This window comes from Schistocerca serialis, chromosome 1 (genome assembly GCF_023864345.2).
Source record: "Schistocerca serialis cubense isolate TAMUIC-IGC-003099 chromosome 1, iqSchSeri2.2, whole genome shotgun sequence".
Taxonomy (NCBI): domain Eukaryota; kingdom Metazoa; phylum Arthropoda; class Insecta; order Orthoptera; family Acrididae; genus Schistocerca; species Schistocerca serialis.
In genome coordinates, this window is record NC_064638.1 from 1,068,627,370 (window position 1) to 1,068,651,880 (window position 24,511).

The following is a 24,511-nucleotide window of genomic DNA, read 5'->3' on the forward strand; positions in this document are numbered from 1 at the left end:
ATTTGTCACGAAATCTCGAATTTTCTCTCCTTGATATGCAGAGGTTCTAAATAGATTTTTTGATGAATGCGAAAAAGATGTGACTTGCATTCAAAAACAAATCATACAACTGGAAAGGAATCCCTGGAATTCTTTTATTTAAATTTAATACAGTTTCATTTTCAACGAATATAATGCTTGCATTCACCATTTTAGTTATTGAAAAACGCATAGTTTACGGTGAAGAATGACGTTGACTACCAAACTAGGACGCAGCTTATCTTGAAGTCAGTGTGTGCTGCATTACCGGAGCACACACCTCGTGATCTGCTGAAACATATTACTGTTAAACATTTCAGAGTCTATTTGCAGATTGCCTTTGGAGATAGAACCACAACAGAACACTGCACGATGCTTCATCTTCATTCTGTCACCCTTACCTAGGTTTTATTTACTTATTCCTCACCACAGCAGTTTCGCATCAAACACAGTTTTAGCTTTGCAGAGACGAAATTAAAGACTAATCAAAAATAAGTATATCTTGGAAGCCGTAGTTACTACTTTGTAATCACTTTTATTTATGGTGATCCGTCCGTCGGATGGGAATAAGAAACACGGCGGTCCCCTTGGTGCATTTCGGTTGGAGCAGGCTGTATGTCGACACGGGATTCATCCTCTGTCTTCTCTCATCGTCATATCACCAATACTAATATGACACTACACACACACACACACACACACACACACACACACACACACACACACACTACTTACAGTAACCTATGCGAAACTATCACACTTAACAAACCTGGACGCAAACGGCCAAAGGGGCGTCAATTAGGATAGATCTACACTAGGTCGTGAGCCATACTAACTTGTTAGGCGTCGGAAAATAACAACTGCATTCAGTACAAATACTGCTGTCAGTCGATGACTATTTTTTACCCAGCCTGGTTTGGAGAATTGTTGCTAGAAGCAGTTTTTATTTGAAGGAGCCATATTGGGCAAGGGAGGTTTCCTGTGTGCTCCATATTTTACGAGCAAAGAATTCGACAGTATTTTTTCCAGCATACGATACCACATATTCCGCTCTTGGTATGTATAATACGCTCTTGTTTTCCTAGTGCGGTGAGTGGAATGACGCAAGGCCGTGGATATAAGGAGGGGGACCATGGGTCACGGAGCTGCGCAGTTGGACGGCTGTACGCTGGAAAAAACCGCGGAACTGGTTTCAGTAGCGGTACGATACACCACGTTACACGTCGGTTAATACTACGCTCTGCAGTGTTTGCTGCAACTCACCCGGGACCGCTCCACATTTCTCTCTGCTTAGGCCCCGATTGTCGTCCACCGCCTCTGCGTTTAGGGAAAGGGGAAAACCAAATGCGTAAGAGGGGTCGCTCGCAGGAAACATACATTTTCACACGAAAGTTCCATACCAGCAGGAATCGACACTATTAACCGCTGTACCACGATCCATTGTTATTTTTTTATATTTTATTTTTTTTTATTTTTTATTTTTTTTCCTCTCTCTCTCTCTCTCTCTCTCTCTCTCTCTCTCTCTCTCTCTCTCTCTATGTGTGTGTGTGTGCACGCTTCGTGGCGATTTGTTATAACTTTTTCTCCTGTACGTGTGACCGCTGTTTAAGTATTGTACTAACAACTTATACTACTTGCTGGCTTCTGATTTCTTCCTCATCTCTGTTAATTGTAGCACCACTTCGCTTAGTAGCTTTGCTAGTAGTCTGCAGAAAACTGTTGCGCTCCAATCACAGCTCGCTCCTCAAAGCACCAAGCGCGCGTGCCTACGAATGAAAAGTGACATTTTGAAGGCCGTGTATTTCATGTGACGTCTGCAGTTTTTCATCATTGATGTAAGGAAACTACAGAAAAGCTAATTCTGGATGACCGTATGAAAATTTGAACTCCATTCCTCCCGAAAGCGAGTCCAGTGCCTTGTGTGGCAACTCGCTGTGTGTTATGAGTGTGTCTATTAGAAGTAAGTGACCGATTTCCTTACTCATTTCTTGTATCCGCCCTTCTGTTAACTCCAATTTCGTTAAATAAAAACTTACTATCTGTGATATTTCTTGCTTTCCGGGGAAATCCCAGAACACGAGATTCCGGAGCCTGTAATACATGTAAAATCTAAAAAATACCCGGGAACAAGCCGAAAAAAATCTAGTATACGTATGGTAAAATGTGTGTCCCAAATCATTATTGCATTTCTTGATTAAATTGTAACGATTGAACATCAACCTGTGTCTTAACCGAAGGTTACTAATTCACATCAATGCGATAGTACTTTACCTAGAGTTAGCTTGCTCACGTCTTTGTGGTGGAAGAAAGTTTCATCACTAGTGTTTGATCAGAAATTCAAGAAGTGCGTCATAGTTCTTCAGTAAATCCATAATCTCTCTGCAGTATCTCAACATCAACCACGCCGACAACAATTTCCTGTGGGTATGCTGCAGCGTATTGATATGGATGCCAGCTTCCTGGAAAGATGTTTATTCTCAGATGAGGCAACCTTTCATCTATCGGGAAGGCTTATTAGGCATAATGTTCGGATTTGCGGTTCGCAAAATACGCACGTTGTCATTGAACATGTTCGTGATAGCCCTAAACTAAACGTCTGGTGTGGGCTAATGCACGACAGGATTGTTGGACCGTTCTTCTTTGCAGAACAAACAGTGAATGGATCAGTGTATCTGGACATGTTGGAGCAGTTTGTTTACCCTCAGATACAAGACTTGCAACCCAACATCATTTTTCTTCAAGATGGAGCTCTGCCGCATTGGTCAACAGCTGTTCGCAAGTTCCTGGATAGGAAATTTCCTAATCGTTGTGTCGGGCGCGGAGGACACATTGCCTGGCCACCACGTTCACCTGACATTACGCCGCTTGATTTCTTCATGTGGGGATTCGTGGATGACCGCGTGTATGCGACCAAAGTGGACGATATTCCTACGTTGCGACATCGCATCACTAATGCGATTGCAACAATAACAGAGGAAATGTTACAAAGAACTTGGTATGAAACTGAATACAGTCTCGATATTCTTCGTGCCACAAACGGTTCACATGTAGAGGTGTATTGATGATAAATAAATAAATTCTTTGAGATGATCTACAATGAGGTGCATTTTTCTTTGTCATATCTACTGTGTGTGTTTTTCCTGGGTCTTTGAAATCAGGGACGTTTCAATGGGACACTCTGTATTGTGGATGAATACGACGAGCGTACAGTAAGTAATGCAACACATTTTTTTTTTGTGGAAGCAAGTTGGTTTTATTCATAATTCCAATACACGGTATTATTCCCCATTCTTTTTGCTACAAAACCCTTTATTTAAACATAATATCCGTTGAATGCCACGGCCTTATGCCACCTTACTAGGAGGGCGTGTGTGCCTGCATGGTACCATACTACTGGTCGACGTCAGAGGTGCCGCTGAATCGATAATCTCCCCATCAACCACGCACTGCTTCCAGCGGAGTACATCTTTCATTGTGGCAGGTGGTCCTTTGTTGCTCTTTATGGTCTTCTGTTACGCGGCATGGAACCCAGCGGACACACACCATTGAGTACCCAAGTGGTTGGCGAGTGTGTCACCACTGCCAATAGAAATGTCCAGTAGTGCAACTAGGTGGCTGATTGTGATCTGTTGATCACCTCGAATGAGTGTGTCCGCACGTTCCAACTTCCAGCACGTTCCAACTTCCAACATTGCGAGAGTCACAGCTGTGTGCGACCAGGCGGCATGCGGGAGATCGGACAGGTTTGCGCGACCTTGTGATGATGACAGACGCCTCGCCCGACGACTCACCGTGCGTTAGTACACTGCCAGGTCTCCATAGACGTTTTGCAAGGGTGTATGAAGATTTGCGATGCTGCTCTTTTCCAGGAAAAGAAACTCAATGGGAGCGCTCTGCTTGGAACGCATTTCCGTTACAGACGCCGTTGTGAAGGTTAAGTATAGCGCCGCCACCTATCGGAACTTCAGGAAACCATAGGGGCTGAAGCGGGAATATTCCAAGACGTCGCACTACAAATTCATCATTTTCCAACCGAAATTGACCGAGCGAGGTGGCGCAGTGGCTAGCTCACAGGGCTCGCATTCTGGAGGACGACGCTTCAATCCCGCTTCGACCGTCCTGATTTAGGTTTTCCGTGATTTCCCTAAATCGCTTCAGGCAGATGCCGGGATGGTTCCTTTGAAAGGGCACGGCCGACTTCCTTCCCCATTCTTCCCTAATCCGATGAGACCGATGACCTCGCTGTCTGATCTCCTCCCCCAAACTACCCAACCCAACCGAAATTCGCTGAGAAAAAAATGCGTTGCATCACTTACGGAACGCCCCTCGTAGCTGGAAAGACCCGTTATTGTACGATTACGCGTAAGCTGAGCAGTCAGTAGTAGTAGTCACATTCATAAAATACCTCCGTGCTCACAGAGCGATTTAAAGTGGAATGACCACATAAAAATAATCGCAGTTAAGGCAGATGCCAAACTGATATCTGTTGGATGAACCCTCTGGAAATTTAGTCCACCTGAAAAGGAGGTGGGTGACAGAACCATCGTTCGACTTATACCTGAATATTGCTCATCAATCTGGGATAGGATTGATAGAGGAAATGAAGATCCAAAGAAGTGTAGCGCATTTTTTACAGGTTTATGTAGTAAGCGCGAAAGCCTCACAGAAGTGCTAGCGAACTCTAGTAGCAGACACTGCGTGGGAAGCGTTCGGCAGCACAGATTAGTTTACTAAGAACAAACGTTCCTAGAAGAGTCAGGCATTATACTGCTCCCTCCTACGTATATCTCGGAATAAGATCATGAAGATGAAATGAGAGATTCGAGCAATCGTTCTTCCACGAGCCGTCACCACACAAACTACCCGCACACCGTAAAGTTGCATGCAGAATATACACTACTGGCCATTACAATTGCTACACCACGAAGATGACGTGCTACAGACGTGAAATTCAACCGATAGGAAGAAGATGCTGTGATATGCAAATGATTAGCTTTTCAGAGCATTCACACAAGGTTGGCGCCGGTGGCGACACCTACAACGTGCTGACATGAAGAAAGTTTCCAACCGATTTCTCATACACAAACAGCAGTTGACCGACGTTGCCTGGTGAAACGTTGTTGTGATGCCTCGTGTAAGGACGAGAAATGCGTACCATCACGTTTCCTACTTTGGTAAAGGTCGGATTGTAGCCTATCACGATTACGGTTTGTCGTATCGCGACATTGCTGCTCGCGTTGGTCGAGATCCAATGACTGTTTGCAGAATATGGTTCAGGAGGGTAGTACGGAACGCCGTGCCGGATCCCAACTGCCTCGTAACACTAGCAGTCGAGATGACAGGCATCTTATTCGCATGGCTGTAACGGATCTTGCAGCCACGTCTCGATCCCTGAGTCAACAGATGGGGACGTTTGCAAGACAACAACCATCTGCACGAACAGTTCGACGACGTTTGCAGCAGCATGGACTATCAGCTCGGAGACCATGGCTGCGGTTACCCTTGACGCTGCATCACAGACAGGAGCGCCTGCGATGGTGTACTCAACGACGAACCTGGGTGCACGAATGGTAAAACGTCATTTTTTCGAATGGATCCAGGTTCTGTTTACAGCATCATGATGGTCGCATCCGTGTTTGGCGACATCGCGGTGAACGCACATTGGAAGTGTGTATTCGTCATCTCCGTACTGGCGTATCACCCGGCATGATGGTATGGGGTGTCATTGGTTACACGTCTCGGTCAGCTCTTGTTCGCATTGACGGCACTTTGAACAGTGCACGTTACATTTCAGATGTGTCACGACCTGTGGCTCTACTCTTCATTCGATCTTTGCGAAACCCTACATTTCAACAGGTTAATGCACGACCGGATTTTGCAGGTCCTGTTCGACTGCTGCCCTGGCCAGCACATTCTCCAGATCTCTCACCAATTGAAAACGTCTGGTCATACGCCAGTCACTGCTCTTGATGAACTGTGGTATCGTGTTGAAGCTGCATGGGCAGCTGTACCTGTACACGCCATCCAAGCTCTGTTTGACTCAATGCCCAGGCGTATTAAGGCCGTTATTACGGCCAGAGGTGGTTGTTCTGGGTACTGATTTCTCAGGATCTATGCACCCAAATTGCGTGAAAATGTAATCACATGTCAGTCCTAGTGTAATATATTAGCAAATGAATACCCGTTTATCATCTTCATTTCTTCTCCGGTGTAGCAGCTTTAATGGCCAGTAGTGTAGATGGATACGTTGATGTAGAAATCTAAGCTTGTGTTCCATCTGCAGTTTAATCTCTCATGCATATGTTGAAGCCAGTTGATAAAGTAGTACTAGCGAAAGCTCAAGCTATGAAATTATAGTTGATAATTTCAGTTTATTAAGAAATTTCTGTCTAGGAATTTTGTGAATAATGTTTGCAGAAGAAGTTTTTCTGGTGTGAGAATGCCAGAGGCGCCAGATCCTGTGAAAGGCGTTGCCACTGAAGCCACGTGTCGGCGTCACGTGGTGGATACGTGCCCTGGAGATGCCATGAGGTGCTCCGGTATTATTATTGAGAACGTGCGCAGGAGAGCGTGAGAGATTGGGAAGCACGTAGGCCATCCGTGGGTATTCGAGTGTAGGCCCAGCTGCGCTGCTCGGGAAACATCCAGCGTCCGAGTCGTCAGGAGAAGAGTGGCGTGTGCGAGTCGCATTTGGTAACATCAAGGTCTCCACCGAATCGCAGACTTGTACGTCTGCGCTCCCACTGTAGCTTTAGAGTTCCGGTACCATAGTGAAAACTAGTCGCGATAAAAAAAGAACCTCAGTGCAATGCACCCTTAGGATAAATGACAGCGGGGTAGCCATTTTATAATTATTCCTCGATAATAAGTTATTTACTGCAGTGCTGGGATTTAGAAAAGTGCCTTCATGTGTATTGATAAACCTCTTTGGAATGTGACCGCGCACTCCAGGGTCTCCCCCTTGGACTTTTGTCATATGGTTTCTCCCTGTATATTCTTAACACAATTTGGTCTTCTTTCATTATCATCAGATGTCCAGCCGATTCAGTCTTGTAGAATTCTGACAATGGCAAGGGAAGCGTTTCTGAAAAAGAGAAATTTGTTGACATCGAGTATAGATTTAAGTGTCAGGAAGTCGTTTCTGAAAGTATTTGTATGGAGTGTAGCCATGTATGGAAGTGAAACATGGACAATAAGTAGTCTGGACAAGAAGAGTATAGAAGCTTTCGAAATGTGGTGCTACAGAAGAATGCTGAAGATTAGATGGGGAGATCACATAACTAATGTGGAGGTATTGAATAGAATTGGGGAGAAGAGGAGTTTGTGGCACAACTTGACAAGAAGAAGGGACCGGTTGGTAGGACATGTTCTGAGGCATCAGGGGATCACAAATTTAGCATTGGAAGGCAGCATGGAGGGTAAAAATCGTAGAGGGAGACCAAGAGTGAATACCCTAAGCAGATTCAGAAGGATGGAGGTTGCAGTAAGTACTGGGAGATGAAGAAGCTAGCACAGGATAGAGTAGCATGGAGAGCTGCATCAAACCAGTCTCAGGACTGAAGACCACAACAACAACTACTATCGTTGGTTGTTGTGATAGCTCATGGATTTCTATGTTGTGTCTTCTCTTCCAGCATTGCGATTCATTGTCATAATGTGGACCAAAGATTTTTCTATAAACTTTATTCTCAACACTTATAAATGATGGTGTTCTGTTTTCGTCGGGCTCCATGTTTCTGCCCCATAGATTAGAACTGATTTAATTATTGTATTATATAATTTTATTTTAGTTTTTCTAGTCAGCAGTTTAGACCCTAAGAGATTTTGTATTGCATAATAGGCTCGGTTAGCATTTCGCAGTCTCGCTTTTATTTCTGCCTGTCTCTGATTTTGTTCATCTATCACAGACGCTAGGAATTTGAGCTGTTCTACACGCTCGAATTTGTGTTCACCAACTATTAGATGTGACTGGTTATCCCATTGATCTCTACATCCTTGAACTATCATGTATTTCGTTTTCTCGTCATTTACTTTCAGGCCAAGTCTTGACGCTTCTGACGCTCCACAAATAATTGCCTAGTCTCTGTTTCACTGTTTGCAATGAGCACTAGGTCATCTGCGTATGCTAACATGTTAATTTTGCATTCTTGAAGGATCCCAGCAGGTACCAGTTTCAGTTTCCTCACAACTCTTTCTAAAGCTATATTGAAGAGAAGGAGGGACAAAGCATCTCCTTGTCTCAACCTAGTTTTATTTTTAAAATGATCAGACTTTAATCGACTTCGTAAAACCCTGCTTGTATTTTCATCCATGCAAACTTTGGAGGGATTTATCAATTTAATAGGGAAACCAAATTCAGTCATTAGATTCCACAACCTTTGTCTATGGATAGAATCATAAGCTTTCACGTAATTGATGAACAGATAATGTATGCTTTGTTTATATTCCCAAACTTATTCAAAAAATGGTTCAAATGGCTCTGAGCACTATGGGACGTAACATCTGAGGTCATCAATCCCCTAGAACGTAGAACTACTTAAACCTAACTAACCTAATAAGGACACACACACACACACACACACACACACACACACACACACACACACACACACACACACACATCCATGCCCGAGGCAGGATTCGAACCTGCGACCGTAGCGGTCGCGCGGTTCCAGACTGAAGCGCCTAGAACCGCTCGGCCACACCGGCCGGCCAAACTTATTCATTTATTGACTTGATTACAAATATGTTGTCAGTGGTGGATCTGTTTTTGCGGAAGCCATTTTGATAATCCCCAATTATATTTTCTGTATATAGTTTTAAGCGGCATATCAGTAAACAAGATAAGATATTATAACCTGTATTGACTAATGATATCCCTCTATAGTTTCTGAGATCTTCTTTGTCTCCTTTTTATGTATAGGGACTATTAATGATTCTCTCCACTCTGTTGGAATGTTCTCTGTTTTCCAGATCATCTGTATAAGATGAAATAAACGTCTGTGCAGTGCTTCTCCTCCATATTTTAGTTTCTCAGCTGCGATGCTATCACTGCCAGTTGCTTTACCATTTTTAGGCGTTTGATATACTCTACCACCTCCTCATATATTGGTTCTGGAATTTCCTCACAGTTGTGACTGTTGCTGGAACTATTAATTGGTGCTTCTGGATCAGAACAATTCGGTAGGTTGTCAAAATACTCCTTGCTTGTCGCTAAAATCGTTATATTGCCATTTAAATCCTTCGTCACCTTGGTTTTGTAATTAAAACCTTTTCTAATTTTGTTGATTGTTCCATACATTTTTCCGGATGTTGTTATTTTGATGATATTCATGAACAGATTCAATCTGTTGTTTTAGGAATTGTTTCTTTTTCTTCCGTTTAAATTTGTGTGCCTGCCTTTGAGCCTGCTGATAGGCAAGTTCTGTTTCAGGACTCTTATTTGTTTGCATCCATTTTTCCCGTAGTTTCATAACCTTGTCTACTCTTCATCGAACCATTTCTTCTTGCCTTTCTTAGCTTTCTGCAGGTTATTATTTGCAGCTGTGAGGATGACTTCTTTTACGTTATTCCAATATTCATCACTGGTCATTTCAAGGCTTCCTTCCATATTACTTAAGGCCTCAAACCGGTTTGAAACTTCAACTTTGTACTTCATTATTCCTTCTGTCCCTATCACATTTTGCAAATCAAATCTGTTCATGTTTTCCGGTCTAGATTTCACTTTTGATGCAGCCTTTAGCTTGATTTTCATTGTGCTTATTACTAGATTATGATCTGACCCCATTTCAGCTCCTCGGAAGGATCCTACGTCACTAACTGTTTTTCTGTGTTTATGGTGTCAGTGAGGAAATATAGTAGTGAAAGAGTGAGGTGTATGCACTATGAATAAAAGGCACAAGAAGGTGGTGTTCAAGAAAAGCAAAAAACACTTCAAGGTTGTTGGAAATCTGTCAGAGGTATTGCAGAAATATCTTTGTCCTCAAGTAACAGTTTTAGCATCACATCCATTGTGCAGGAATTGCTACGCTCAGTACATGAAGAAATTTAGTAACAACTCCACCTGAACAATCACCATCACCCAAATGTGAAACTGAAAAAGGCAGTGCAGATATTCCTTGGTGTGAAGTTGTTGATGCACTGACTGTTAGCATTTCTGCTAAAGCTCCTACTACATCCCCCTTTAAACATTCAGGAAAGGTAAGAAGCACAAGAAGATACAGTACATAAAAAGAAAAGTGGAAGAAATTGAAAAGTTTTATGTACGCAAGATCTTCAAAACTTTGTGAAGCATATAATGTAGATGCACTTAGTGCAGAACGAGAAGATATTGATATGTGCATGAAATGGAATGTGTGGTTTCAAAACCAAAATACTGCTATTCCAGTAGCCACTGCGAAGGTGCAGTTTCTGACACTGATACCAGGTAACTACTCTAAGCAGTAGATGCAGAGATACATACCCACTTCCTCACATTATCTGATTTCAAAACCTCGTAAAATAAAGAATGAGTGCTATCTATGAGAACATGATCAATCTGATTTGCTGTTTTCTTATCACTTGAGTACCATGTTTCATATGTATTCTTTTATGAAGGAAGGTAGTACTGCTAATGATCATATTTGTTGATGGAGCTAAATTTATCAGCCGAATGGCATTGTCATTACTTTTCTCATGCAGACTTTCTTTTCCAATAGTTGGTCTGAAAATAACCTATTTTCCTATTTTTGAATTAAAATCGCCTATTACTATCTTCCACTTGGACCTGATTCTAAGATAGCATAGTCTTTCATCAATGGCTTCAAACTTTGTTACTGTAGGTAGAATATCATCTAGTACACAGAAAGCCGCTCCAAATTCGTGATGACCATTTTATTTACCACTGTCGAATATTGTGTAGTTAACCATATCTTGTATATTCCGACGTAATAGTCGTGTTGCCTGTATTGCTACTATTGCTACATTGTTAGTGCCTAGTTGTTTGCGGGGTCTTCGGAAGGTCCTGTTTTAAACATACTCCGTACATTCCATGTTCCAACACTCATGTTTCATTTCCATTGCAAGGTCGTTATATTTTGGGGTCCATTTTTCATCCGAGGCATATGTGAGATATTCGTAATATTAGAATTTTCCGGAGCTTGGTTATCGGCCCTGCGTACAACACCCAACCTGGAGGACCGGGTCTTTTTCTGTAAGGGTGTTCCTCCCTTAGCCTTTGTAGATTCCTCTACCTTCTACAAGGCAGCAGTGCTGATTTTGTTCGACCCCGAGTATTTTATTTCCTCAGTACCCATCATGTCTGGTGAGCTTTTCCCTATCCGCCACCTGGGATTTGATGTTTCTTTTCGTTGCTATAGCGTCAGATCAGATATTAAATTTCTTCTTACGCTTTAAAAACCATTTCGTTTGTGAAGGGAGACAAACCGACGATTCTCGTCGACACTGGGCGTCGCATGAAAGACGTGATGAACAGTATTTGTCCAGGCTGACTCCGGCTACACATGGCAAATACCTGCCGAAACACCAGAGATAATGCGCCTTAATTGTTTCGAATCTATGATTGCCTTTTCTTCTACTGTCGTATAGTTTCACCTTTGTTTACACTATTAATTATGATAATATAAGTATATATTTACATTTGTTTTTGTTGTACATTTGTAACTCTGTTCGACTAAACACTATATTTGTGTAATTGGTTGTAAATTTGAAACATTTATTAGAACAGGAGTAGCTGAGGAATCAAAATCGTGACATAGTAATACTCATGGCGTATTGGCTAGAGAAAATTATATTAGAAGAGATTATAGAATATACGATAGATTGCGTCACCGATAGTACTGCAGGTGAGTATACGATACATTGTCACCGATATTACTAATAAAGAACCCTTTACTCATAGTACGATATTGTGTAATTCTCCAGCAGTAGTTGGATTGTTTTGGGGGAAGAGACCAAACTGCGAGATCATCGGTCTCATCGGTTTAGGAAAGGACGGGGAAGGAAGTCGGCCGTGCCCTTTCAAAGGAACCATCCCGGCATTTGCCTGGAGCGATTTAGGGAAATCACGGGAAACCTAAATCAGGCCGGACGCGGGATTGAACCGTCGTCCTCCCAATGCGAGTCCAGTGTGCTAACCACTGCGCCACCTCGCTCGATCTCCAGCAGTAGTCTTGAACGACTAATATATATATATATATATATATATATATATATATATATATATATATATATATATATATATATTATTTTTACGTAACGTAAGAACAGCTAGTTGAGAAATGTTTGGAGCGTGGATATTGGATTCCAAGGTACCAGAAGTCGTCCTCATTTTATTGATCTACTAGTACTGTGTAAGAGACAGCGGCTGAACAGTTCAAGGCGTTAGAAGGGCCATTGCCAGCTGTGGAGAAGGTGGAGATATTTATTGGCTATTGAGCTGACCTGACCTCTTTCTGCAGTAGCAAAAGGTCACGTGCTATCCAGCACGAAATAAGCATCAGTGTGGTTACAGAGTGCTAAGTAATAGCGTTTTACGAGTATATATTTGCACTCGGCAAGCTGTGGAGGGTCCTTCTGTGTCATTGTCACTTCCCCTTTTCCAGTCGTGAATAGTTCGCGGGAAGAACTATTGCTGGTAAGCCTCCGTATTGGCTCTAATCACTCCATTTTTATCTTCGTGGATATGTGTTGGAGGAAGCAATGTATTTGTTGACTCCTCTGGGAACGTACGTTCGCGGAACTTTTAACACTAACTAACCCATGATGCAGAACGCCTCTCTTACAGCGTCTGCCACTGAAGTTGGTTGATCATCTCCGTGACGCTTTCATACTTACATAATGAACCTACGCTATGCTCTTTTTTTGCGTCATTATTTTCTCTGTCAATCCTATTTGCTACGGAGTTTATATATAACGAGCAGTATTCAGGTACATTCCTACTGACCATCAGGTGGATTCCGTGCTGTACGTTTAATGAGTATCCATTATTTATAGCGTGCCTGCTCGTGTAATATTGCTGTGTTTTTATCGTAGCTATCCTGGATAGTTAAAGCCTGCAATAAAACATTATTTTTAATACTGAGTGGGTGGAAGTGACGCTATGTTGTAAGCCACTGCAGCAATTTTGTTGTGCACTCTGCCAAATTTTGTGAACTTTATGTCTTTATCGTGTATTCATACGGAATAGCCGGCCGAAGTGGCCGTGCGGTTAAAGGCGCTGCAGTCTGGAACCGCAAGACCGCTACGGTCGCAGGTTCGAATCCTGCCTCGGGCATGGATGTTTGTGATGTCCTTAGGTTAGTTAGGTTTAACTAGTTCTAAGTTCTAGGGGACTAATGACCTCAGCAGTTGAGTCCCATAGTGCTCAGAGCCATTTGAACCATACGGAATAAACTAACACGCCATCTACAGCAGTCCCACATTAAAGTACCAGTCTCAATGAGAGATATGTTCTTTATTATACACGTTGCTTACGCCGTTAATAACAGTTAATGGAAGCGTCAATGACTTCAATTGTGGCATATTAGTCTAATTGGTACTTAGCGTCGACGTCCGTAATTTTTGCACTTTGTTGGTTCAGGCGTTGTCTGCAAGCAGGATCTGAATTCTCGCACTAAATAATGATATTAATGAGCAATCAGTGAACCGTATAAATTGAAGCAGGCAAAAAGAAATAGAAACGTCTCAAAAATTAGATCGACAGAAAGTGTAAAATGGCTAAGGAGGGATGGCTAGAGGACAAATGTAAGGATCTAGAAGCATATATCACTAGGAGTAAGATGGATGCCGCCTACAGGAAAATTAAAGAGACCTTTGGAGAAAAGAGAACCACCTATATGAATATCAAGAGCTCAGATGGAAAACCAGTTCTAAGCAAAGAAGGAAAAGCAGAAAGGTGGAAGGAGCATGTAGAGGGTCTATACAAGGGCGATGCACTTGAAAGCAATATTATTGAAATGGTAGAGGACGTAGATGAAGATGAAATGGGAAACATGATGCTGCGTGAAGAATTTGACAGACCACTGAAACACTTAAGTCGAAACAAGGCCTCGGAAGTAGTCGACATTCATTTAGAACATTTAGAATTACTGATAGGCTTGGGAGAGCCAGCCATGACAAAACTCTACCATCTGGTGAGCAAGATGTATGAGACAGGCGAAATACCCTCAGACTTCAAGAAGAATATAATAATTCCAATCCCAAACAAAGCAGGTGTTGACAGGTGTGTAACAAGTAACGACTGCAAATACTGACACGAATTCTTTAGAGACGAATGGAAAAACTGGTGGAAGCAGACCTAGGGTAAGAACAGTTTGAATTCTGTATTAATGTTGGAACGCGCAAAGTACTGATCCTACGACTTATCTTAGAAGACAGATTAAGGAAAAGCAAACCTGTTTCTAATATTTGTCGACAGAGAGAAAGCTTTTGACAATGTTGACTGGAATAGACTCTTTCAAACTCTGAAGATGGAGAGATCAATTATAGAGAGCGAAAGGTTATTTACCATTTGTACAGAAACCAAATGGCAGTTATAAGAGTCGTGGGGCATGAAAGGAAAGCAGTGGTTGGGAAGGGAGTGAGACAGGGTTGTAGCCTATCCCCGATTTTATTCAACCTGTATACTGAGCAAGCACTAAAGAAAATAAAAGAAAAATTTGGAGTAGGAATTAAAATCCGTGTCGAAGAAATAAAAACTTTGAGGGTTGCCGATGATATTGAAATTCTGTCAGAGACAGGAAAGGACCGGGAAGAACAGTTTAACGGAATGGACAGTGTCTTGAAAGGAGGATATAAGGTGACGTCAACAATAGCAAAACGAGGGTAATGGAATGTAGTCGAATTAAATCGGGTGATGCTGCGGGAATTAGATTAGGGAACGAGACACTTAAAGTAGTAGATGGGGTTTGCTATTTGGGGAGCAAAATAACTGATGATGGTCGAAATAGAGACGACATAAAATGTAGACTGGCAATGTAGACTGAAGGAGAGAAATTTTTGAACATCAAGTGTAGATTTAGGTGTCAGGCAGTCTTTTCTGAAGGTATTTGGGTGGAGTGTAGCGATGTATGAAAATTGAAACATGGATGGTAAATAGTTTAGACAAGAAGAGAATAGGAGCTTTCGAAATGTGGTGCTACAGAAGAATGCTGACGACTAGATGCGTCGATCACGTAACTAATGAAGAGGTACAGAGCAGAATTGGGGAGAAGTTTGTGGCACAACTTGACTTGAAGGGATCGGTTGGTAGGACACGTTCTGAGGCATTAAGGGATCACCAGTTTAGCATTGGAGGGCAGAGTGGAGGGTAAAAATCGTAGAGGGAGACCAAGGGATGAATACACTAAGTAGATTCAGAAGGATGTAGGTTGCAGTAGTTACTCTGAGATGAAGAAGCTTGCACAAGGTAGAGAAGCATGGAGAGCTGCATCAAACCAGTCTCTGGACTGAGCACCGCAGCATGAAACGACTGTGTATTGTGCGCTTTTTCTTTTTTGAAATTTTTATTCTTATAACGAGAAAAGAATCCCAAATTATGGGAAACTTGCTTAGTGTCTGCTGCTTAGTTCACCTACACTGTATGGCCTTCACAGATTCTTTTTGTTTTTCTTCAACCAAATATTCATGTTTTTCACAAACTGCAACATATCTAAACTTTTCACGCTATTTAAGTCCGAAGAAGCCAGTTCTTTTCCTAATGTACTTATGACCAAAAAGCGATTCTACTAACTGGGATCGAGAAGGTCTTTGCTAATCCTTCCTTTTGGTTCGTGTGGTGATGTTTTCGTAGGAACTTCCATCCCCTAGCACATATTTCTTTAGAAGTTTTCATAGATTTATCTTCAAAAAGTGTTACTGTAACGAAATATTAAAAAAAACACGAAAGAACGCATTTTTCTATTTCTAACTGAGAAGCCAAATGCAAATTATCTTCTAGCTGTAAAAATTCTTTTATAATGAAGTATATTTATAAAAATTTTCACCTTCAAATTCATTTCCTTAGGTATTGAATTTGCAAAGACACTGAAACTAGTATTTTTTTATTTCCAACCGAGAAGTCAAATACCAACTTTCATATATGTAGCTTTACAATGCTTTAGCAGTACGTTGGTAAAAATGTGTTTTAAAAATCTTTCACACCCTGTTTTAACCCCATAGTGGTTGAATTCCAAAACTGCTGAAACACGTGTTTTACTTCTGACCGAGATAACCAATACCAATTTTCGTGGTTCTGGTTTCAAAATTGCCTTCATAGCGACGTATTTCCAAAAAAACATTTCATCCCCAACTTCGTCCCGTTGGAGACGTAATTTCGAACAGTGCTGTACTAAACAGTACAACGGTGTAAAATCAACACCCTCTCCAGATTTCAAGTTTCTGCTCTTAGCGATTTGGCCTGGGCGGTGATGAGTCAGTCAGTCAGACATTTCCTTTCTAAGGGATTGCATGTATGCTGTGCGAACGATTGCTGCAACGGGAGAAATGAAATTTTTGCTATCTTTCAGTATTTTCGGATGACCCTTGCTGTATAGAGACTGTAACATCATAACAGTACAACAGACGATTCTGAAAACGACTGCAGTGCCTCCTTAGGAGACGATTGAGTACATCGTGTTGTTCTTATTGAACCAAAGAGATACTTGTGTACACTGCATTTGGCGTGGTTACTCGAACCGGTCAGCGCCCTGGCATACAAGTCACTGAGGTGAGCTACACGTGAACTAAACACGCGCACCGGTTGGACAACTGGTAGTCTGGCCTGTGTGAGTGTAGGTTTTCACACTTATGTAGGCAAATACCAGTTTGGTTCCCAACCACCATCTCAAATACACAACATGATGCTATACTTCCAAAATTACAATAAAAATATGTGCAGGAAGCAATTAACAATATTACTAAACACGTGGCGGCACTCATCGTTCCTTCATTAGAATAACTGATGCCTATGGGGACAACAGGGCATCCGAGCAAAGAATTAAAGTAAAAAATTCGCTAAATCGTGGATTGCTGATTGCCAATGATTAGCTACATCTTTTTCATACTGGATGCACTCATACGAGGAAGGAGAGTAACTAAGTTTGCTTTTACACGCAGGACCGTCCTTATAGAGCGGTATAACGGTGCGTTGTTATGTTTCCCTTCGTCGTCTCAGTGGATTTAGCTACTCCAAAGATTGCAGTAACGATTTAAGGATTAACGTCAGATTTGTTATACAGCAGCAGGAATGCGCAATTTCACAAAACTCGATCCGTGTGGGAGACTCGGATCCTTCAGAATCGGCAGAGGCGGTGCTTGCGCTCTGAGGGCGCGTCTGAATGCGCGCGCATTTAGTGGAGCGAAATAAGCGCCTTTGCGAGCCAGGGGCAGGCAAATGATACGCAGCTGTTATTGACGCACGGCGCCAGCGTGAAATCAGCGGCAAAGTTTTAATGGGATTTATGGGGCTGGCTGACGTCTTCGCGAGCGACGCACGGCCCTGGTTGGCTGTCAGCACGCGAATGCCAACAGCCAGCGCGCTGCACGCACGGTCCGTCAGCTCGTTCACTCGACGGACGCACTACTGCAGTTCTGTTGCAGTGCATGATGCCGCGAAATACACTGCTGGGCATAGCTGCAACACCAGTAAAGATAGCAAATAATAAAATTTGCGCCTGTACATTACGTTGATTTAGAGCAGGGCTTCCCAACCTTTTCAGCTGGCGGACCCCTTCTTCAGTCGAAAATCCATGGCGGACCCCTAGTCAGTCAAGAGCACAGTAACTTTAAATTTCAGAGCGAAACCCATGGGAAATGAAAACTTCTTAATGCAAATGCCATGTTCCCAATGATCATAACAACACGGCTTTATGAGATTTTCTGCAATGGTATGAGCTTTGCCTGTTTTAGCCACTCGATAGCTAACCAAGAAAGAAGCTTTTAATGAATTTTCATTAATTGTTTTTGCATGAGTTTTCGTGCAGTGCTGAGAAGCAGCTATTCAGCACTCTTCCGTTTCAAAAAATCGATGTCTTTACCTGAAAATCCGGGGGAGTACCTTCAAAATGACGGTGCAATTTAAATGGAACCATTTAACTGTTCGGAAGGACAAGCGCACAAATTACACACTGAGCTTTACCCTCCTGTGTTTCTATAAAGCTCATTTCTATATAGCTTTCTTTATACTTACGCTTCTTGGTTATTCCACTTCCACAGGATATTGCAACCAATGGAGTACTTGCAGCGTTTTCACATAATAAATCCGGCTGTGGAGCTTCTTGTGATTGTTCATCCTTTCGCCGTCCTCCCTCCTCATTCATTTCAACTGGAAACATCCCTTGTTGTGAAGGCGGTGGAGAAACTGTACCCTTCTTCAATGATCCTGACTTCAGCCACCGACCCATGTTAGAAGTATTAACTGGTCAAAAAACGACTTATGAAATAAGTAGTGCACTGACACAGCAAGCTTAACATTTAATGATGCCTGGGGCCGCATACGTGCCAGCGAGCGCGGTGATTGGTCGACAAAGCTCGCTCGGCGCATGCGTATAAGGTTTCAGCGCATCTAGCGCCTTGATCCGGCGCACAAACGACTCCCGTATTGTTGCGAAACAGTCGATCAGAGAAGCCGCATTCTCCGGCACTAAACTGTGTATGGGTTCTCACTTAGCAACCGCAAAGGCAGCTTGGGAATACGACCTGAAGTAAAAGTACACATATTTTTCATACGAAAAAAAAATAGTGATGAATTTGATTTTCACATTTGTATTCAATAATTTTACTCATTATTTTACACGATTTGGTGAAAGGTGGCCGCGGACCCCCTAGAAAGAGCCGGCGGACCCCTAAGGGGTCCGCGGACCACACGTTAGGATGCTCTGATTTAGAGTAAACCGGAAAAAGATAAAAGGTAACGAGAAGTAGCGGAAATGAGAACAGCGAGAAACTTAACACGAATATTGGTGATCATGAAGTAGACGAAGGTAAGGAATTCTGCTAACTTGGAAGCATATTAACCCGTGATGAACGAAGCAAGGAGGACGTAAAAAGCAGACTAGCACAGGGAGAGAGAGAATTCCTGGCCAAGAGAAGCATATTGGTACCAAACACAGCCCTTAATTCGCGGAAAACATTTCTGAGAATGTACGTTTGGAGGAGCACAGGAATGCATAGTGAATCTTGGTCGAAAAAGAATCTAAGCATTTGAGATGTGGTGCTACGGAAGATGGTTCAAAAATGGTTCAAATGGCTCTGAGCACTATGCGACTTAACTTCTGAGGTCATCAGTCGCCTAGAACTTAGAACTAATTAAACCTAACTAACCTAAGGACATCACACACATCCATGCCCGAGGCAGGATTCGAACCTGCGACCGGAGCGGTCGCTCGGCTCCAGACTGTAGCGCCTAGAACCGCACGGCCACTCCGGCCGGCGCTACGGAAGAACGTTGAAAAATAGGTAGAGGGATACAAATAAGAAATGAGGAGGTTCTCTGCAGAATCGGCGAAGAAAGCACCATGTGGGAAACTGACAAGAAGGAGGGACAGTATGGTAGAGGATATCTGTTAAGACATCAGGATATAACATCCACAGTACTAGAGGGAGCTGTAGAGGGTAAAACGTGTAGAGGAAGACAGAGATTGGAATACATCCAACAATTAGACTGAGGACGTAGGTTGCAAGTGCTACTCGGAGATGATGAGGGTAGCACAAGAGGGGAATTCGTGACGGGCCGCATCAAACCAGTCAGAAGGCTGATGACGCAAAACAATAGTAATAAAAAAGTAATAGTTATTTGGGCCGTACGGGATGCAAAAGTTAGTGCACAGAGCTGCCACGTCTGGCAGCAAGATTCCGGCTAATCCTATTGGCCTTGGATAACAGACACTGGTACGTTTCAACGCTGTGCCAAAGTAATCAGTTGTAGTGGCTGGCGAGTGCAGCATGCCAATCGGTCGACAACCCATGACCAGATGTTTTCAGTGTGTTTGAAATCTGGAGATGGTGCTGGCCGGGGCAACACTCGTACGCTCCATGTATCGTGGTACGACTGGTCTTGCATTGTCTTTTGAAAGATGATGTTGCGGAGGCGACAGGCGCAGACACCGGCCTTAACACGGCAGCTGGCCAAATAACTGGCTGTGCGAATCTGTGGTGATAGTGCTGTATGCCCAGTGGCGTCCCATACCTCATGTTAGGCCCTGAGGTTGTATGACGATGAGGAATGCAATCTGGTAACGTTTGCCCTTCTCGGCACCTCTGTAAAAGGATTCCTGCATTGTGATGATGTACGCAGAACCGGAACGTCTGAAACCACGACGTGGTATCATTCCTCCGTCCAGTGTTGTCATTGGGCGCATGTACCTCTACTGCCTTCTCAAGGGAAGTGGTAACGATGGTCGCCTTGCTGATGGTCCGTTGTTTTCAATACATCGACGCACTGCTCGTGTGGATACTTGTCTTGCTGCACAGGCAGGCCAATTTGCTGATTCGTTATACGTGACGGGGCTGTACTATTCCTCAGAGGCCGATTGAACAATACGTCTATCGTCGTGGGCACTAGTCGTAAATGCCCATAGAGATACAGCATGGTGTATACTCGCAATGCTGTCGTGGAATTCCGACCAGTGCGATCAGAAAACCGTGACATCATAACCTGCAGTCACGATAAGCCACGAAGCGGCCGTTGTCGAATTCCGACACATACTGGTAGCCTTTTCGCATTCTTACACGGGACATGTCAAGATCGACTCACAAAGAAACAACATTCAAATACGATTTCTGAATGAGAAACCCGCTGCGTAATCTATCGTTATGGACCTATTGTAGATTGTGTTACCCCTTCCAGCTTTGTACGGTTGCGTTGAAATGCCAATAATTTGCATGTCGAAGGATGTAGTACACTTAATGCCAGTTTGACGTCTGTTGGTTGCCGCTTTCATGGTCTTGCAATTTTGATGTCTATCTGTGTAACCAACGAAGAACTGCGGCTATCATTGGACAAGTGCTTCTATGTATGTATTGATGTACTTATATATTATCACTATGTGTGTAGAATTAAATGCGCGTGTCGTGCCACACCGCTGCACTTCACTATCTAAAAGTGTAATTTTAAAATAATGTCTTCTGAGAGACTATTGTCACGCCCAGTGCTGTGACACAAACATGGTAGCAAAGCGTCCGCCTTACCAGTTCGATGAAAAAAAAAAATAAATAAAAAAAATTGACACAGATTTTACTGGTTCAAAAAAGCCTCTGAGCACTATGGGACTTACCATCTGAGGTCATCAGTCCCCTAGAACTTAGAATTACTTAAACCTAACCAACCTAAGGCCATCACACACATCCATGCCCGAGGCAGGATTCGAACCTGCGACCGTAGCAGTCGCGCGGTTCCGGACTGCAGTGCCAAGAAGCGCTCGCCCACCGCGGCCGGCACAGATGTTACTGGAAAAAAGCCTTCTAAACGTTGGCAATAGAGATTGGGCACATCATTAGAAATAACGATAAGAAACTAAATGTCGGTGAAGTAAGGGCTCGCCCAAACTTAAGCAGTGAAAAATCAGGCGAGAGCTGCAGCGAACGTACGTAAGAATGGATTCCACTAGACGAGAAAGGAACATTGTGACCAGCTACAGAGCGAGATGAGTCCAGAAAGACACCAGCAGGGGGAGGAGATCTTCTGACAGACACCGACGACTATGTTGACAACAACTTCCAGATTTCTGCACTTTGTCTAATATTGCTCAATTCCTTAATACTTGCACTGCTGTCGGTAAAGGTAAAGCTGTCATCAACCAGAAGGGTGGTTTGAATGCCACAGTAGTTTACTAAGCACTGTCCTTTTGGATGTGGTACGTCATTGACTTACTTCGACCTTTGAACTGTTTTCCCCAGCCATTTTATAGGAGAGCCTGAAGTTTAACGTGACTCTGGATTAGAGATCACCGCAGTATTTTTCATGTTGCCAGATGTGAGTAAAGGGTTAAGTGAGAGAACAAATGTAGAACTAACGGGGATCGAACCAGAATCATTCAGTTCACCGTTCTGGTACTGTACCACGGGACTGTGAAGCCATTGTTATTGCTGAAAGCGGCGGTTCGTTGCTTACTGATTCTTCAGGTCAGTGAGGACGGGTAAGTGGAGGGGGAGTTGCGGCGGAGAAATTACTAGGTAGCTTCCGAGTGTATGCTGGCGGCGTTGCGTAATGTTTGTTGTGGTGGTTTGTGCGTTCCTAGAAACAGTGGCGCGCTTCTGGGAGCAGGCAGGCGCTGCGGCCTGGATGAGTCACGGGCGGCTACCGCGGCGTGGGACGAAGGACGCGCCGCCCGCACTACGCGTTTTTCCAGCGCTGGCTATGGGTGGTTGCCGGCAGTTGTGCCGTAGGTCAGGCTTTGCTTGCAGAGCCCCAAGGACACCCCAGGTGCGCACTGGGTCACACATGACGCCGCCGGAAGTGGCGAGCGGGTTCGCACCCCGGCACCTGGCGGACCGCTCCCACGGAGCTACGCAGTTGCATTTCCGTTGCATTGTCTCCAAGCACCTGTCCCCTGCTCTTGTTTCTACCATGTGGGTCACCGCGGCGGTTGGACGGACTGATGTCTTGTTCTCCGGTTTCGACTGACTGGAAAAAAGCGCAGGTGACGCCTGTATATAAGTAGGGTAGAAGGACGGATCCTCAAAATTACAGACCAATATCCTTAACATCAGTTTGTTGCAGGAATCTCGAACATATTCTCAGTTCGAATATAATGAATTTCCTTACAGAGAAGTTGCTCTCCATGCATCAGCACGGCTTTAGAAAGCATCGCTCCTGCGAAAAGCAACTCGACCTTATTTCACATGATATCTTGCGAACCATGGATGAAGGGTATTACACGGATGCCATATTCCTTGACTTCCGGAAAGCGTTTGACTCGGTGCCCCACTGCAGACTCCTAACTAAGGTACGAGCATATGGGATTGGTTCCCAAGTATGTGAGTGGCTCGAGGACTTCTTAAGTAATAGAACCCGGTACGTTGTCCTCGGTGGTGAGTGTTCATCGGAGGTGAGGGTATCATCTGGAGTGCCCCAGGGAAGTGTGGTAGGTCCGCTGTTGTTTTCTATATACATAAATGATCTTTTGGATAGGGTGGATAGCAATGTGCGGCTGTTTGCTGATGATGCTTTGGTGTACGGGAATGTGTCGTCTTTGAGTGACTGTAGGAGGATACAAGATGACTTGGACAGGATTTGTGATTAGTGTAAAGAATAGCAGCTAACTCTAAACATAGATAAATGTAAACGTAAATCCCGTAATGTTTGAATACTCCATTAGTAGTGTGGCGCTTGACACAGTCACGTCGATTAAATATTTGCCCGTAACATTGCAGAGCGATATGAAGTGGGACGAGCATGTAATGGCAGTTGTGGGGAAGGCGGATAGTCGTCTTCGGTTCATTGGTAGAATTGTGGGGAGATGTGGTTCATATGTAAAGGAGACCGCTTATAAAACACTAATACGACCTATTCTTGAGTACTACTCGAGCGTTTGGGATCCCTATCAGGTCGGATTGATGGAGGACATGAAGCAATTCAGAGGCGGGCTGCTAGAGTTGTTACTGGTAGGTTTGATCATCACGCGAGTGTTAGGAAATGCTTCAGGAGCTCGGGTGGGAGTCTCTAGAGGAGAGGAGGCGTTCTTTTCGTGAATCGCTACTGTGGAAATTTAGAGAACCAGCATTTGAGGCTGCCTGCAGTACAATTTTACTGCCGCCAACTTATATTTCGCGGAAAGACCACAAAGATAAGAGAGATTAGGGCTCGTACAGAGGCATATAGGCAGTCATTTTTCCCTCGTTCTGTTTGGGAGTGGAACAGGGAGAGAAGATGCTAGTTGTGGTACGAGGTACCCTCCGTCACGCACCGTATGGTGGATTGCGGAGTATGTATGTAGATGTAGATGGATAAACCTGTAAAAAGGAATAATATATAATTAAAGCTATTACAACATTACACTTGTAAGCCAACCTAATAGCTAACCACACTAGATAAAATTCAGAAGTGATACCGTACAGAAGAATGGAAAGACAGTCAGAAGCTGACATCGGGGAAGATCAATCAAGGTTCCGGAGAAATGTACGAGGCGTATTCCAAAACTGACCAATATTTAACTGGTGGTAGTCCTGAATGATAGTTCATGCAGCGATGTCTACCGACCCTTTAGGAAACTGCTGCAGTGTTGACTTGAGTCACTTGTCGTTTGACAGTCGGTGAGAGCAGATCACAATGGCCGAGACAATCGTAGATTCCACAAGTTGTGAAGTGCGCGGTGCGACTGGATTTTTGCCGGCGAAAGGATCTTCAGCTGCTGAAATCCATCGTGAGCTATGGCTAGTGTATGGACCTCAAATAATGAGCAGCAAACGTGCTCGAAAATGGTGTGGAGAATTTCAAAATGGTTGTACAAATGTTCACCATGAACAGCGGAGTGGCAGGTCTAAAATTCGACATCGTTGATCAAGTGAACCAAAAACT

General features: G+C 43.5%; 1 protein-coding gene across 1 annotated transcript in view; it reads left to right on the forward strand.

Annotated features, from left to right (window-relative positions):
- Positions 1-24,511, forward strand: part of LOC126415797 (headcase protein-like) — a 744,911-nt gene that overhangs the window by 207,211 nt on the left and 513,189 nt on the right. The window lies entirely within an intron of this gene.